This window comes from Pteronotus mesoamericanus, unplaced genomic scaffold (genome assembly GCF_021234165.1).
Source record: "Pteronotus mesoamericanus isolate MK-2021 breed Mesoamerican mustached bat unplaced genomic scaffold, CSHL_Meso_final scaffold_54, whole genome shotgun sequence".
NCBI classification, from domain to species: domain Eukaryota; kingdom Metazoa; phylum Chordata; class Mammalia; order Chiroptera; family Mormoopidae; genus Pteronotus; species Pteronotus mesoamericanus.
The window spans coordinates 67,921,736-67,935,564 of NW_026555321.1; the positions used below are offsets into that span (position 1 = coordinate 67,921,736).

Sequence of the window (13,829 nt, forward strand, 5' to 3'; positions counted from 1 at the left end):
AAACTCCTCTCTCGTTATTGTTCAGTTGTTTGTTCCAGGTGATTTCTATACGATTTAGTTGTAATTCCACATTGGTTCTTGGAGGAGGTCAATGTGACTTCCATTCATCCTTCTGCCATCTTGAACCGCTCATTTTTTAATAATAGATTGTATTTTTAGAGCAGGTATAGGTTTACAAAAGGGTTGCACAGAATGTAAAGAACTTTCAGGTGCCCATTCTCTCTCAGCACAATTCCCTCTATTATTAACATCTTGCAATTTTGTGGTACATTTGTTACAATTGATGAACCAACCTTGATACATTATTAAAGTTTGTAGTTGACATCAGTTTCACTCTTTGTGTTGTACAGTTCTATAGGTTTTGACAAATACTAGTGTCATGTGTCTGTCAATATAGTATCATACAGAATGGTTTCACTACCCTTAAAACTGTGCTCTACCAATTCATCTCTCCTCTCCTCCCCTTGAACCCATGGCAACAACTGACCTGTTTGTGGTATCTCTAGTTTTGCCTTTCTGGTATGTCATATAGTTGGAGTCATGCAGTTTACCTTTTTTGGACTAGTTGTGTAGTTAAGGTTTCCCCATGACTTACTGTGGCTTGATACGTCATCTATTTTTCTTGCTGAATAAAATTTCATTGAATTATTATTCCTCAGTTTGTTTCTCCATTCACTGATAGAAAGACATGTATTGTTGGGCCTATTAGTACTTGGATGGGAGAAAGACATGTCTTGGTTCCTCCTAATTTTTGGCACTTATTAGTAAATATTCTATAAACATTCATGTGTGGGGTTTCGTGTGGACATATAAAGTTAGTTTTCAACTCACTTGGATAAATAACTAGGAGAGTGGATTATATGAGAAGACCATGTTAAGGTTTGAATAAAACTGCCAAACTGTTTTCTAAAGTGACTATACTATTTTTCATGGTATGTTTCATAAATTTTTGACATTTTCTGGACTAAACAATACTACTAAATTAATCTTCCTAAGTCAAGATAATTTTTTTATTTAATATTATGATCTGGGCAGTGGATCAACCAGTATTAGTTCTGCAACACTCATGTGAAACTGCAAAAAGTAAAAAATAAATAAAAATGCTAGTGACAATTCAAAGGGAGAGTTTAGTCACCAGATTCACAGCTCCCCCACCCCAGAAAAACAGAGGAGCTAATCTTATTAAAGTGCACAGTAGCAACAATGATACTATTAAAGCAAAGCATGGCTACTTATCTTAAGGAGATTAATTTGCAAGAAAGGGAAAAGTATGTGAAGTAATCAACCCAAGTGAACAGTGCTGTGATAACCTCAGGAAAGTTGTAAATATGAGGTGATTGGTAGAGAAGATTGAGTGACTCACTCATTTGGTGTGTACCAGGTACTTTTCAGACATGACTGTGTTTAAATCTCAAGGAGATCCTAAAAATACTGACACTCGCAAGGCCTGGTTATGCTCCAGGTTATAACTGATTTAACCCTCTCAACCCTATCAGACAGGTACTTTTCTAGCTTTGTTTCACAGAGGAAAATCTGAGGTTCAGGCTGCTCAGTCTATGAAGTATTAGAAGGATCTGAGCTTCTGCCGGTAACCAGCACCCTCTCCAGCCTCCCAGTAGCAATCTCTGTGTTAGTTTATTCACTCAGCAGACATTTATTTAGAACATGTTATTATGGAAAACACTTTGGCATGTTGGGGTGGTAGAAGATTGGAGATAAGGCAATGAGGGACCAGGTGTAGACACGGCTTTTAAGAAGCTTATTTTTGGTGATAGTTAGGTCTTGGGTGAAGAATTCAAGTTGCAACTTAAAAAGTTGTGAGCCAGATTTGGAAAGATATAAATGTGTGCTAGGAAGAGATGAATAAGGTCATCTTGGTGCAAGGAGACAGACCACATTGTGGAGTGGTGTGCTGATCTCTAGATTTTGTAGATAGTATATCCCTTTGGTAAAATTTTTTTGAGCCTGTATTTCCATTACACATTTAACATTTATTTACGTATTATAGCATTTTCATAGTATTTTCATTAGTAATGATATGTAGAAAAATGAAAATTTACCAAGATGAGATAAAAACTAAATTGTGATAGAATTTTTTGAAATTGCCCTTCCTTGTTGCAGTAGACCATCCATTGTGGACTCCACTTTTTGAAGACCATGGACATAGCAGAAGACATGAGTGGTCCTATGTATTATATGGCAAGATAGGGAGCAGTCTTGATGTAATCATATTTAGACTTTCTTCTAAATGTAACTAAAAGTTAATGGTGATTTAATCATAAAGTAACATTTCATTAAAATACAAATTTTTGAGCATTTGCTATGAGCAAAGTGGGCCATTAAAATAAGTGATAGTCCTTCTTTTTCTAAAATGTATGGGGATGATGGAGACACATGTTACCATAATACAAAATGATAATAGTGCATTATAAAAGAGTTTCATGCACATTATCTTATTTGAGTTTCACAATATCTCTGTAAGGTGATCGTGATGTAATAATAATAGGCTTTGCTATTTGCCAGTGCTGCTCTGAGAAGTTTCCATGTATTAATTTTATAATTTCTACAACTCTATGTAATAAACATACAGAGACCCAGATAACATGCCTGGCAAGTAGCAAGGCTGGAATTCAAATGCAAGCATTTTGGTTCTAGAAAATGCCCTTACCAGGCAAATCAGTGAATAGCACCCCTCAAACCCCAGTTTTTGAGGAAAAACATGGGTTAGGGAGTTGTGATGATAAATAACATCAAAAGAGTATCAGGAACTTTAAGATGGTAACCAGACTGGATGAATTACAGGGAAAGAAGATGAAATCTACTTGGGGAGATGAAATCTAGTTGTAGAAGTAAGAAAATAGACATGCTGAAAACTATTACATAGAATCCAAATAGGGTCCAGGGAAGGGAGGTTCATAATAAATTATAAAGGTACTCATTTTATATGATCTGCCAAATATGGAATTTAGATTCCTAGAATTGGGACAACTAAGTTAAATAGATTTAGCATTTTTAAGTTTCTTAATACATATAACCAAATTATTTTCCAGAAATAACTGATCAATTTATAGTTCTTACAGCAATAAAAACTCTTATCAGCATTGAATATTCTTTTTTTTTTTTGATAAAATATGTCAAGGCAATGGAAAAATAAACTTCTGTTTTGATTTACATTTCTTTGATTTATTGTGACATTGCCTTTTTAAATATTTATTCATTTTGTATTTTTAATTATTTTGCATTGAGATAAAAGTCAATTTACAATTAACTTTTTTTGAGCTTTTGTATTTTGAGTTTATTCTTCACTTAACTTTTAAAACACTACTATAGTTGAATATTAAAACAAAAACAATAGCAAGTTATGAGCATATTATGATTATAATCCTTCACTCATTCATGACTATATATAAAATGTCAGCAGTGAATGTCATTCACTGGCCTCATTAAGAGATCTGATGCTGAACACCACCCCTAGGATGATGTTCATCACCCTCATATGCTTCTTCATTGTAATAGCATCATCTTTCTTGATTTGGATCAAAGTCCACCAGTTCTACCTGGCTGATTTCATCAATCTCTTCTACTTCCTTCCTTTCAGCTAGGAGTTTTTCCAGCAAAGAGAGTTTATCAGGAGAGAGAAAGCCATTCTCAGGAAAGTGTACCTTAAATTCGATGATTAGGTGACCCTTTTCATATGGTCTATGATAAATTGGTGTGCTTTCATTTAGCACACACTTGATATCTCCATGCTTGATCTGACCTGGATGAGAGGTGATGACTGTGGTTCTGTTGTCAAGAGTAACTGTTGGCTTTTGGAAGCCATGCAATGCTTCAACCAGCTGTATGTCCATACACATGAAAAGGTCTTCTCCTCACTGAGTGAAAACAGTATGGTCCTTATGATCTACAACAATGATAATATCTCCGGGCTCTAGTCCTGGTTCTCGGTCTCCTTCACCATGGAATGTTATCTTCTGGCCATCTTTCATGCCTTTGTCAATATGAACGTCTAAAATCTTCTTCTCTTAAACTATTTTCCTTCCATTGCCACTTTCGCATCTGTCTTTAGGACTGATCCATTCCCCATGGCCCTGGTACTCCATGCACACAGACTGAATTTGCCGAACCATTCCAGGTTTTAGCTGATGCATTCTTATTTGCATCTCAGTACCTCGGCAATTGGGACAGCACTCTACTGCTCCTTTCTTATCACTTCAGCCTTCACATTTGTCACAAGTCACATTCTTTTCTAGAGCTAGTTTTCTTGTTGCACCATTATATAAATCTTCTAAGGTTACCGAGAGCTGATGCACAACATTTTTACCTCTCCTTTTCCTCTGCATCCTTCCTCTTCCTCAAAAAACAGATCAAAGATGTCCATGGGGGAGCCAAAACACCACCTGCTCCATCTTCTTTAATTGCCTGTTCTCCTCCTTTATCATATAATTCCCTTTTCTTTGCATCAGAGAGCATTTCATAACCTTGAGAAATCTGTTTAAACTTCTCTCCATTTGGATTCTTATCAGGGTGGTACTTCAAGGCCAGCTCCCTGTAAGCCTTTTTCAATTCTTCCTGGGTGGCATTGGGTTTGACCCCCAAAACATCATAGTAAGTGGGTTTTTTCACCATTTTTGACAGCTGGTGAGCGGCCGAGGCAGGTGTGGAGGAGTGGGAAAGAGCATGTTACTGTGTGCAGCTCTGGAATCCACTGCTCCTCTGCAAAGTAGTGGTTCACAATTTTTGGTCACTTCAGAATAAATCAAAAGGCTTGTTAAGATGCAAGTTGCTGGTCCTCATCCCCAGAGATCCCTGGTTTTGAGGAATGGTGGTGATCTGGGAGGCCTACTGGATAATTTCATGTATATCCCTCCCTTATTTTGAAAGAAGTTATGAAGTAAAAAAAAAAAAAAAATACAATAGTCCCCTGATTTTAGTCTGATACCTAAATTCTGTTGCATCAGCTCTGTAAAACCATATATTACACTCTGTGGGTATTAGCTGATATGGGGAGAACCCGCTCTAAGTTCAGTGAACTCACATTGCAGTGCAGTGTGAGGGACACTGAGAAAAGGATCAGAAGACCATATTTGTTACTAGCTTTGTTCTTAGCAAGTACTGTGATCTTGGATACCTCATTTAACCTCTTTGGACTCTTCAGTCCCATATAAAATGTGGAAATTGAATTATCTCTGGGGTCCCTCAGAGGGCTCAAATTTTTTGAGACATGGGAAAAAAATGTTTTATTTTCCTCTTTTCTTCTTTTCCTTCCTCCTTTCCTTCATTGATGGCTTGTCTTATTTTCCTCCTTTCATAAATATTCATCAATCCCCTACTGTGTATAATGCTCTATGCCAAATTCTTACAAATAATAATATTAAGTGGTCTTCAGTGAACATATAATCAAGGACTGGATTGAAATTTATTAAGAAATATTATCTTATAAAGCAACAAATAAGCCATACCTGGAGAACAAAAGACTATTTTTTACTCCATTGAACAGTTCTGACATCTTTTGACCATACATTTATGGGTTTATTTCTGGACTATTCACTTTTATGTATATATATTTACTATTCTATATATACACACATATAAAGTAATATGCACAAACACATACATATGTTTAGTATTCTGTGCTAGTACATTCTGTCTTTATTGCCATTGATTTGAAGTAAATTTTGAAATCAGGAAGTGTGAGTTCTTCTAGTTTGTTTTTTCCAAGATTGTTTGGCTATCTCAGGTCCCTCTCAATTCCATATAAATTTTAGAATCAGTTCATCAATTTCTAGGAAGTGAGTTGGGATTCTGATAGAAATTTTATTCACCTGTAGATAATGTAGGGAATTGTTTTTTTTTAAATGCATAGTGGTCCTTATAATCCATGAATATGGTATGCTTTTCCATTGTTTAGATCTTCTTTAATTTCTTTCAACAACAATGTTTTGTAGTTTCCAGACAGTAAGTTTTGAACTGCTTTTGTTAAATTTATTTCTAAGCATTTTATGTGTCTTTGATGCTATTGTAAGTGGGATTGCTTTCTTAATTTCATTTTAAAATTGTTTGTGATTCTTATCTCTGTACTCCTTCTATACTTATCTCTGTTTGTATCTTATTTCACATACTACCCTATAAGTTTGTCAAGGGAAGTTTATGTTTGATTCATCTTTGTATCCTACATAATGCTCAGCACAGTACTTGCACCTATTAGTTTTTCTTACAAATAAAAATGTGAATTGTAATGATATATGATAAATAATATATGAATTGTGAAGCAACACCATAAGTTAGTGAGAACCCACAATTTGTTTCACATAGGCTAAGAAGCCTTTTTCTTGAACATTTGTTTCTTTGGAAATTTTTTATAAATCAAATGTCAGGGACTTTTTAAATATTCAGTATGAACTGGTTTTGGATGTTGTACATTATTTTATCCACAAAAAAATTATTTTACCTAAACATGATTCATATCATTGAATAATGTAACTCTTAGTCACCAGACTCCAGGCTGGTTAAAATTTAAAGACTGCTAGAGAAGGCCAAATACTTTCTAGGAATGCCTCAGCCTCACACATGTTCATGAAGGGCTCTCCTTTGTTTTAAGTTATGAAATTTAACGTTTAATGACTAAGCAGTTATACTTGGCTTTTATAATTTCTAATATCTTTATCTCTATTCTAGAAGCCCTCAGAGATTCAACTTCTGTCCTTGCATAGATAGCTCTCAAATAGCCACAGGTATGCCATGAACTTTGAAACCATTTAATTCAAATATGAATTACACATTTTTACCTAGATATACTGCGACACATCATGCACAATAGAGAGTTAATTATCATCACTTCTATCCTGTTCCTGATTCTGCATTTTCTGTCTTGGGTAACAGCATTTGCATTTCTCCAGTCATTCAGTCCTGAAAGCCTGGAATCATCCTTGATACTCTTGTTCTTTCATATCATTTATCATAAAATCCTATAGATTAATTTACCCCAGTAACACCTGTGTAAATCATTCATTCTATTGATTTTCACTGTTTGTAGTCTTAGTTCAGGTAGCCATCAAATATCAATGAAATAACTTCCACAGCTGTCAGACTGGTTGATCTCATTGTCTCCAATATACATCTGTCCTCTTCACTAGCATTTGCATTATCTTTCCAAAATTCAAATCTGATACCCTCTTTCATTTTAAAAATTCTTTAATACTTTAAAGCCTCTTTATCTTAAGAATAAGTTAATGATGTACCCTCTTACCACTCCTAGCTAATCAATCCAGTAATACAAAAAAAAGGAAGTAAAATATATACAAATGAAATAAAATGGTTATTGTTTACAGAAGATATCACTGTCTTCATAAAAAATGCAGAAGAATCAACGAAAGAACTCCTGGATCTGAAAACAATTATAGCAAGGTTGCAAGATACAAGTATAATATACAAAAGACAATTGATTTTGAACAATCAGCATTTGAAATTTTAAAAAAACACCATTCATATTAGCATCAAAAAATAGAAATACTCAGGTATAAACACAACAAAATATATGCAATATTTACATGAGGAAACCTATAAAAGCCTGATGTACAGAAATCAAGGAAGAACTAACTAGATAGAAATATTCCATGTCCGTGGGCAGGAAGGTTCAGTATTGTTAAGACATCAATTACCAATGCAATTTCAATAAAAATCCAACAAGTCGTTCCATGGGTATCAAAAACGTGACTCTAACATTTATATGGAATGCTAAAATATCCACAATAACCAGCACAATATTGCAAAGAAAGAAAAAGAGTACTGACATGACCCAATTTCATTATAAACTTATTATAAAACTAGAGTTCTCAAAACAGTGTGATATTAGTGAAAGAATAGATAAATCAATGGAACAGAATTGGGATCCCAAAATAGACCAACATTAATATAGTCAACTGACTTTGACAAATGATCAAAGTCAATTCAATGAAGAAAGAATAGTCTTTTCAACAAATAATGTTGGAATAGCTGGACATACACACACGCACACATACACAATAGACCTGTCTTTCATAAAAATGGACTCAAAATGGATATTAGACTTAAATGTAAAACACAAAACTATAAAACTCATAGAAAACTGCATAGTAAAAAACATCTAGGTGACCTTGGACTTGGTAGTAACTTATTATGCACAACACCCAGTAGTACCATGAGAGAAAAAAAATGAGTTGGATTTCATTAAAATTAAAAATCTATTATAAGAATAAAAAGACAAGCCACAGAATGAGGGAAAATATTTGCAAAAGATATATCTGATAAAGGAATTGCTTTAAATATATCCAAAGAACTATTAAAACTCAACAATAACAAAAGAAATAATCTAATAGAAAATGGGCAAAATACCTGGACAGACACCACACCATTCTATTCAGTGGAATATAACCAATGATAAAAATAAATGAGTTACTAAACCACAAAGGATATGGAGGAATCTTAAATGCATATAATGTGAAAGAATTCAGTCTTAAAACTCTACATACTACATGATTCTAACTATATGACCTTCTGAAAATGACAAAACTATGGAGGTATTAAAAAGATCAGTGGTTTCTAGGAATTGGGAAGGGAGGGAGAGAAGAGAGAATAAGTGGATGGTGCATAGTGTAATTTTAGAGCAATGAGACTATCTGTGCAACACTGTAATGGTGAATTGATCACATACGTTGATCAAAACAGAGAACTTAACAGCACAAAGAGTGAACCCTAATGTAAACTATGAGCTTCAGTTATTAATAATGTAACAATATTGATTCATGTTTTATAACAAAGATCACACATTAATGCAAAGAAATTAATAATAGGGGAGACTGGAAGGAGAGGAGATAAGGCTTGTGAACTCTCTGTACTTTTTTCTGGTTTTTCTGTAAGCCTACAAGTGTTTTAAAAAATAAAGTCTATTTTTAAAAGCAACATTAATTAATGAAAAAATTAAAGTGCTTATGTTAAGATCACATAAATTCTCCAAATACAACATCCCTTGGTATGCACAACTAGTTGCTAGGGAGGAAATAATTACACTTCTGTAGATGTTTTCCAGCGAAGAATGACATTAAAAACACAACCTCTTATTTTTTGAGTCCCATGATATTAAATTCTTTATGAAAGACCGAATTGTTCCTAGATGCTATCCACTAACAGGGAATTCATCATAAGAGAGAGGAATGATGACTGGTTACCTGGACTCCACGCCAGTTTGAAGACATTTGTTGGAGAAATTTTACTCTAGAAAAATAAGGATTGTCATCACTTTCAGATTGAGTACCCTGCTATTGCAGATATCTTTGAAGACAATGTTGGGCATATAAAAATGAATTAAATAATTATACTTTTTGTCCCTGAGGCCTGTCTATGGTTGGAGCTGGTACAGATACCTAGACCAACAAAATCATCAGACCATGTTGCACAGGTATTCTATGTTCATGCTTCATAGTGTTATAGACCTCAAAAGAAGAAAGAAAAAGCATAAGCCAAAGTCTGTGGATGGGTCAGATTGTCCCATTTCCTTTATGTGGCAAATGGAAGGAAACATCACCTGTTTACACTAATTAAACTCTCTATATTCTGAATTCAGAAGCCTGAAAATAAATATTTCTGCTAATCTAGTAACTCAGGATAGAACAAATTTAATTGGAAAAATTGAAAAGACATGGCATTTGAGTACTTTCAATCTCCTGAAGTATTCATACCTGTTTTGAAAACTACTATGACCTCATTACAACATAGAAATGATATAATGTAGGTTCTAAGCTTTGTAATGGACTTTGACAGACTGTGTTAGATGACGACACAATGGAGCCGACAGGTACATGTATCACTGTGATTCATGATTTAAAATGTGCTGCAGTAGTAAGATGACAGATGGAAGCACATTAAAATGAACTAAAGCCTTGCAAAAGTATAAAATATAAAATCAAACGAAGGAAGAGACATTTTGCAAAAACAAGTCATTGAAAGCTGGCAGCCTAAGAGTGAGAAAAATCTTTCACAAAACCACATAGTTAACAGCATCTCCTAAAAACAGCGCCCTTCCAAAAATAATGAAATGTGCTCTCATGGGTTGAATAGTGGTGCCCCAGATGATATGTGCACCTGGAACCTGTGAATGTGACCTAACTTAATTATACCCGAAAAGACCCTTTTTCCAAGTTAGCATGTTCAACCTGAATGTGCCATTTGCTTAGCTATGTGACATTGAATAAATTGCCTAATCTTATTACTCTTCAGTTTCTGCATTTTTAAAATAGGGTTAAAATTAGAACCTACACTTAATGGGGATATTATTAGGATTAAATGAACAAATGTATGGAAAGTTCATGAAACAACTTAATGAGCATTCAAGAAGTGGTGGCTCTCAGTATTTTTCATGTTGGAAATATGTATTTAAATACCTTATAAATTTACTATTTTACATCCTTAAAAAACAAAAGTAAATAAAAACATAGTATTTTTGAATTGCTTGATTTATGAAAGTGAAATGTTTTAAAAACTTGAACATATACAAGATGATTTTGCATTTATAGAACTTAGATCATCGAAGACTAGTTTTCAAATTTTTATCATGAATTTTTTCCAAATAAATCACACACTGATCTGCAGTGAGGCCTCCAGCCTTGACTACTCTTATCATCTTATGCCCATTTCTAACCAGCCCTTCTGAAAACCACTGCTCAAGTTTATTGTACTCATTTTACTGGTGAGGAAATTCAAGGAGAGGAAACATCGTATCAGCACAGTGCCACAGGAAGGTCTTCTGGTCTGGAAATGTTTGGGTCAGAATCTCAGCTTTATCACTTTGGCTTTGAAACTTCAGGCAAGCTAATTAAATGCTGTAGGGCCTTACAATTCATAATTCATAAAATTAGAATATTGGTTTGCATAATCTCAGAGGCCCATTCCTGCTGGAAAATTACTTAATGCCACTAGTGGAAATATTAAGATGCACCTATTCACACTTTGTTTCAATGTTCTTTCCATTGCACAGATGTAGGATTACAGTCTATTTAGAATAAACAGAGAATGTATACCCCATTTTAAATTTCTATATAACTCTCATAACAGCATTCTTCTACACCAGAATAAGATATTCATTACTCTTTCATCTGTGGCACTATATCCTCTACAGGTAAATATATTGCCAGATTTCTAATTTCTAGTGTCTGTATTTGACACTAACATTAATATTTAGGAAAACCTGCCAATTGCTGAATCATGTATTTCTGGAATACCATTTCTTATCCCCAAGTGTACCTAATCACACCTTGATTAATACAAATGAATAAAAAAACAAGTTGTATATCTGTGTTTTGGTGAAGCTGGGAATACCTCACATGAATAGAAAATATATATTCACCTCCAGGAAAAGTCTCCAATGCATATGGAACTTTACACAAGATAAAGAATGGGATTAACTAAGATTTATTCATCACATTTTGTATCTTCCTTTGTTCTATATTCTTAACACTGTAAGTGTCTCTAATGCTTTGTGCTGATTTCACTTTTCTTAAACTTCATCAAAGAAATTCTAGAGAGGTAGTTTCATAAGTGAAAACTCACATTCATAAGTTTTATTTTCCAACTCTTCTGCATAAAAAAAGCATTTTGGGTGCATTTTTACAATATTATTTTAAAACATCATATATGATAATATAGTCATTTTCAAGTTTTTCTTGTGTTCTTTGCTTTATTCCTGGAGTGTTCTCTACAGTGAATGACCATCAATTTTATTGAAGCATTTAACTTTCTCTTTCTGCTATTGTTTATCTTCTATGAAGACATGCAATATAAAACATGCTATTTTATGAATGTAAGTTAAATAAGAAACAAAATGACAATAAATTTTATTAAAATTACTTGGGCTACTGCTGGTCATAAGAAAAAGTGGATAATTAACACAATTACATTTTGGTAGCCTCAGAACTTTAATTAATTAATTTACAGTTGTGAATTAATAGTACTACATAGTCACCTTAGCATTTTAGCATAAAATTTAGTAAGGAACACGTTTTGGCTATTAAATTACTGTATTCAATATCTCCTGATTCTTAAGTGTCAAAGCATAACTAATATGTATTTATTGTCATAAAAAAGAATAAATGCTAACACCAAAAGATTTTCCCTACTCACCCCCGCCACCCAAACTCTTGTTAACTTGCAAAGTTGGGCAAGAGACAAAGAAAAGTCAAGGAATGCAGGTTTTGATAAAGATGTGCTGTCTTTGTCTTTGCAACATGTTATCTTCTCAAAAACTGTCTATTGAGGATGAACTCTCAGTAATAGAGGAATCCAGAATATTGGGGCAAGCAGAGTTGAGTACACAAATATTTGTGTAAAAGTTTTGTATGTGTTTTCTTTCTCCTATATTTTGGTGAAAAATTTAGAACATGATTGTAAGTTTGGAATTAATTAATTGATCATTTGTTTCACAGTGACTATTCCAAAATAAAGAAGCCTGTTTATATATGAAGTATCTCCAAATTGGAGTCAGTTCCTTTATTCAGTGGAACTTGCCCCAAATGTATATTTCCAGCAAGAGAGAAAGTCTTACAAGCAGCCTTCCTTTTGATTCTTCTGTATTTTTCACAGCTTTATACCTACCTCCTCACATTGTATTTCTCCATAATTTACATTTACTTATCGCTTATTTTGATTCTCTAGGCAAAGTAGATAAGCATCATGATCAACCATGCAATGTAAACACTTCCCCAGCATGTACTAATCATCATAAGGAAGAGTTGAAATCATGCCACATCCCTGCCCAGCAACTTTCTATAGGTTACCATTCATTGTCTGCTGAATGCATGGCTAATACCTTTTCCGGGCATCTTGGAAGCAGAATCTGCTCCCAGTCTGCATTTCTAGCCTAATTACCACTCTGCATTGCCCATGACTGCCTGTCCCCCATCACAACAGAACTAGACTACTTAATATTTCCAAAATGAGCTCCCCATTTTTGTACCACCATACCTTTGCTCTATGTTCTCTCATTTTGGGATTTTTTTTCCTTCTGTCTTTCTTCCCAAATATTCACATGCTCACATTTAAGTACTCTTTAAGATTGAGCTCAGGTTATACTTTCATACCTAGACTGGTCAAAAGTGATCTTTCTTTTATAGCATTCTATCTTTATTATTAAGTCAGTTATCACTCTATTTTATGCATAAAATATGAATGTGCACATACATTCAATAAATTTCTTAAGTAGACACAGAGTGAATAAGCAAAGAAAAAGGATTGTAAACTATGTCTTGTGGACAGGGTTCAAGATTTAGAAAATAATATATTTTCTCATTTTTCTTTTGTCTAGAACTTAAAACCTCAAACCTTCTATTAAAAAAATTTTGAACCAAGTTCACATTACTTAGATGACAAAATTGGTGTAATAGAAAATGCATGGATTTTGTAACTGGGAAAACCTATTTGTATATTAGCTGTGCATATCATTGGTTTTCCCGCTTAACCTCTTTGCAAATCTGCTTTGTCTGGGATTATAAAATGTAATGGTGGTGATGACTGTTGTGCTGAGTACTATTTGCACCTTTAATCATTCCAGGAAGAAGATATTACTAGGATAGGAAATGTGACAGATTTTTGTTTTAAAGGAGGAGAAACACTCTCCTGTCTTTGGAGCTGTAAATAAGTTGCTCTTAAAATCTCAGTTAGGAGAGGAGCTTTTTTCTTTTTTTTAAAATCCTCATCTGAGGACATGCCTATTGATTTTAGAGAGAAAGAAAGAGAGGGAGAAATAGAGGAAGAGAAACATCGATGCGAGAGAGAAACATCATTCAGTTGCTTCCTGCACT

General features: G+C 33.9%; 1 protein-coding gene and 1 pseudogene across 1 annotated transcript in view; one reads left to right on the plus strand and one right to left on the minus strand.

Annotated features, from left to right (window-relative positions):
• IL7 (interleukin 7) overlaps positions 1-13,829 on the plus strand; it is a 47,430-nt gene that overhangs the window by 13,383 nt on the left and 20,218 nt on the right. The gene's annotated exons all lie outside the window — the stretch shown is intronic.
• On the minus strand, positions 3,415-4,629 carry LOC129088355 (dnaJ homolog subfamily A member 1-like; annotated as a pseudogene).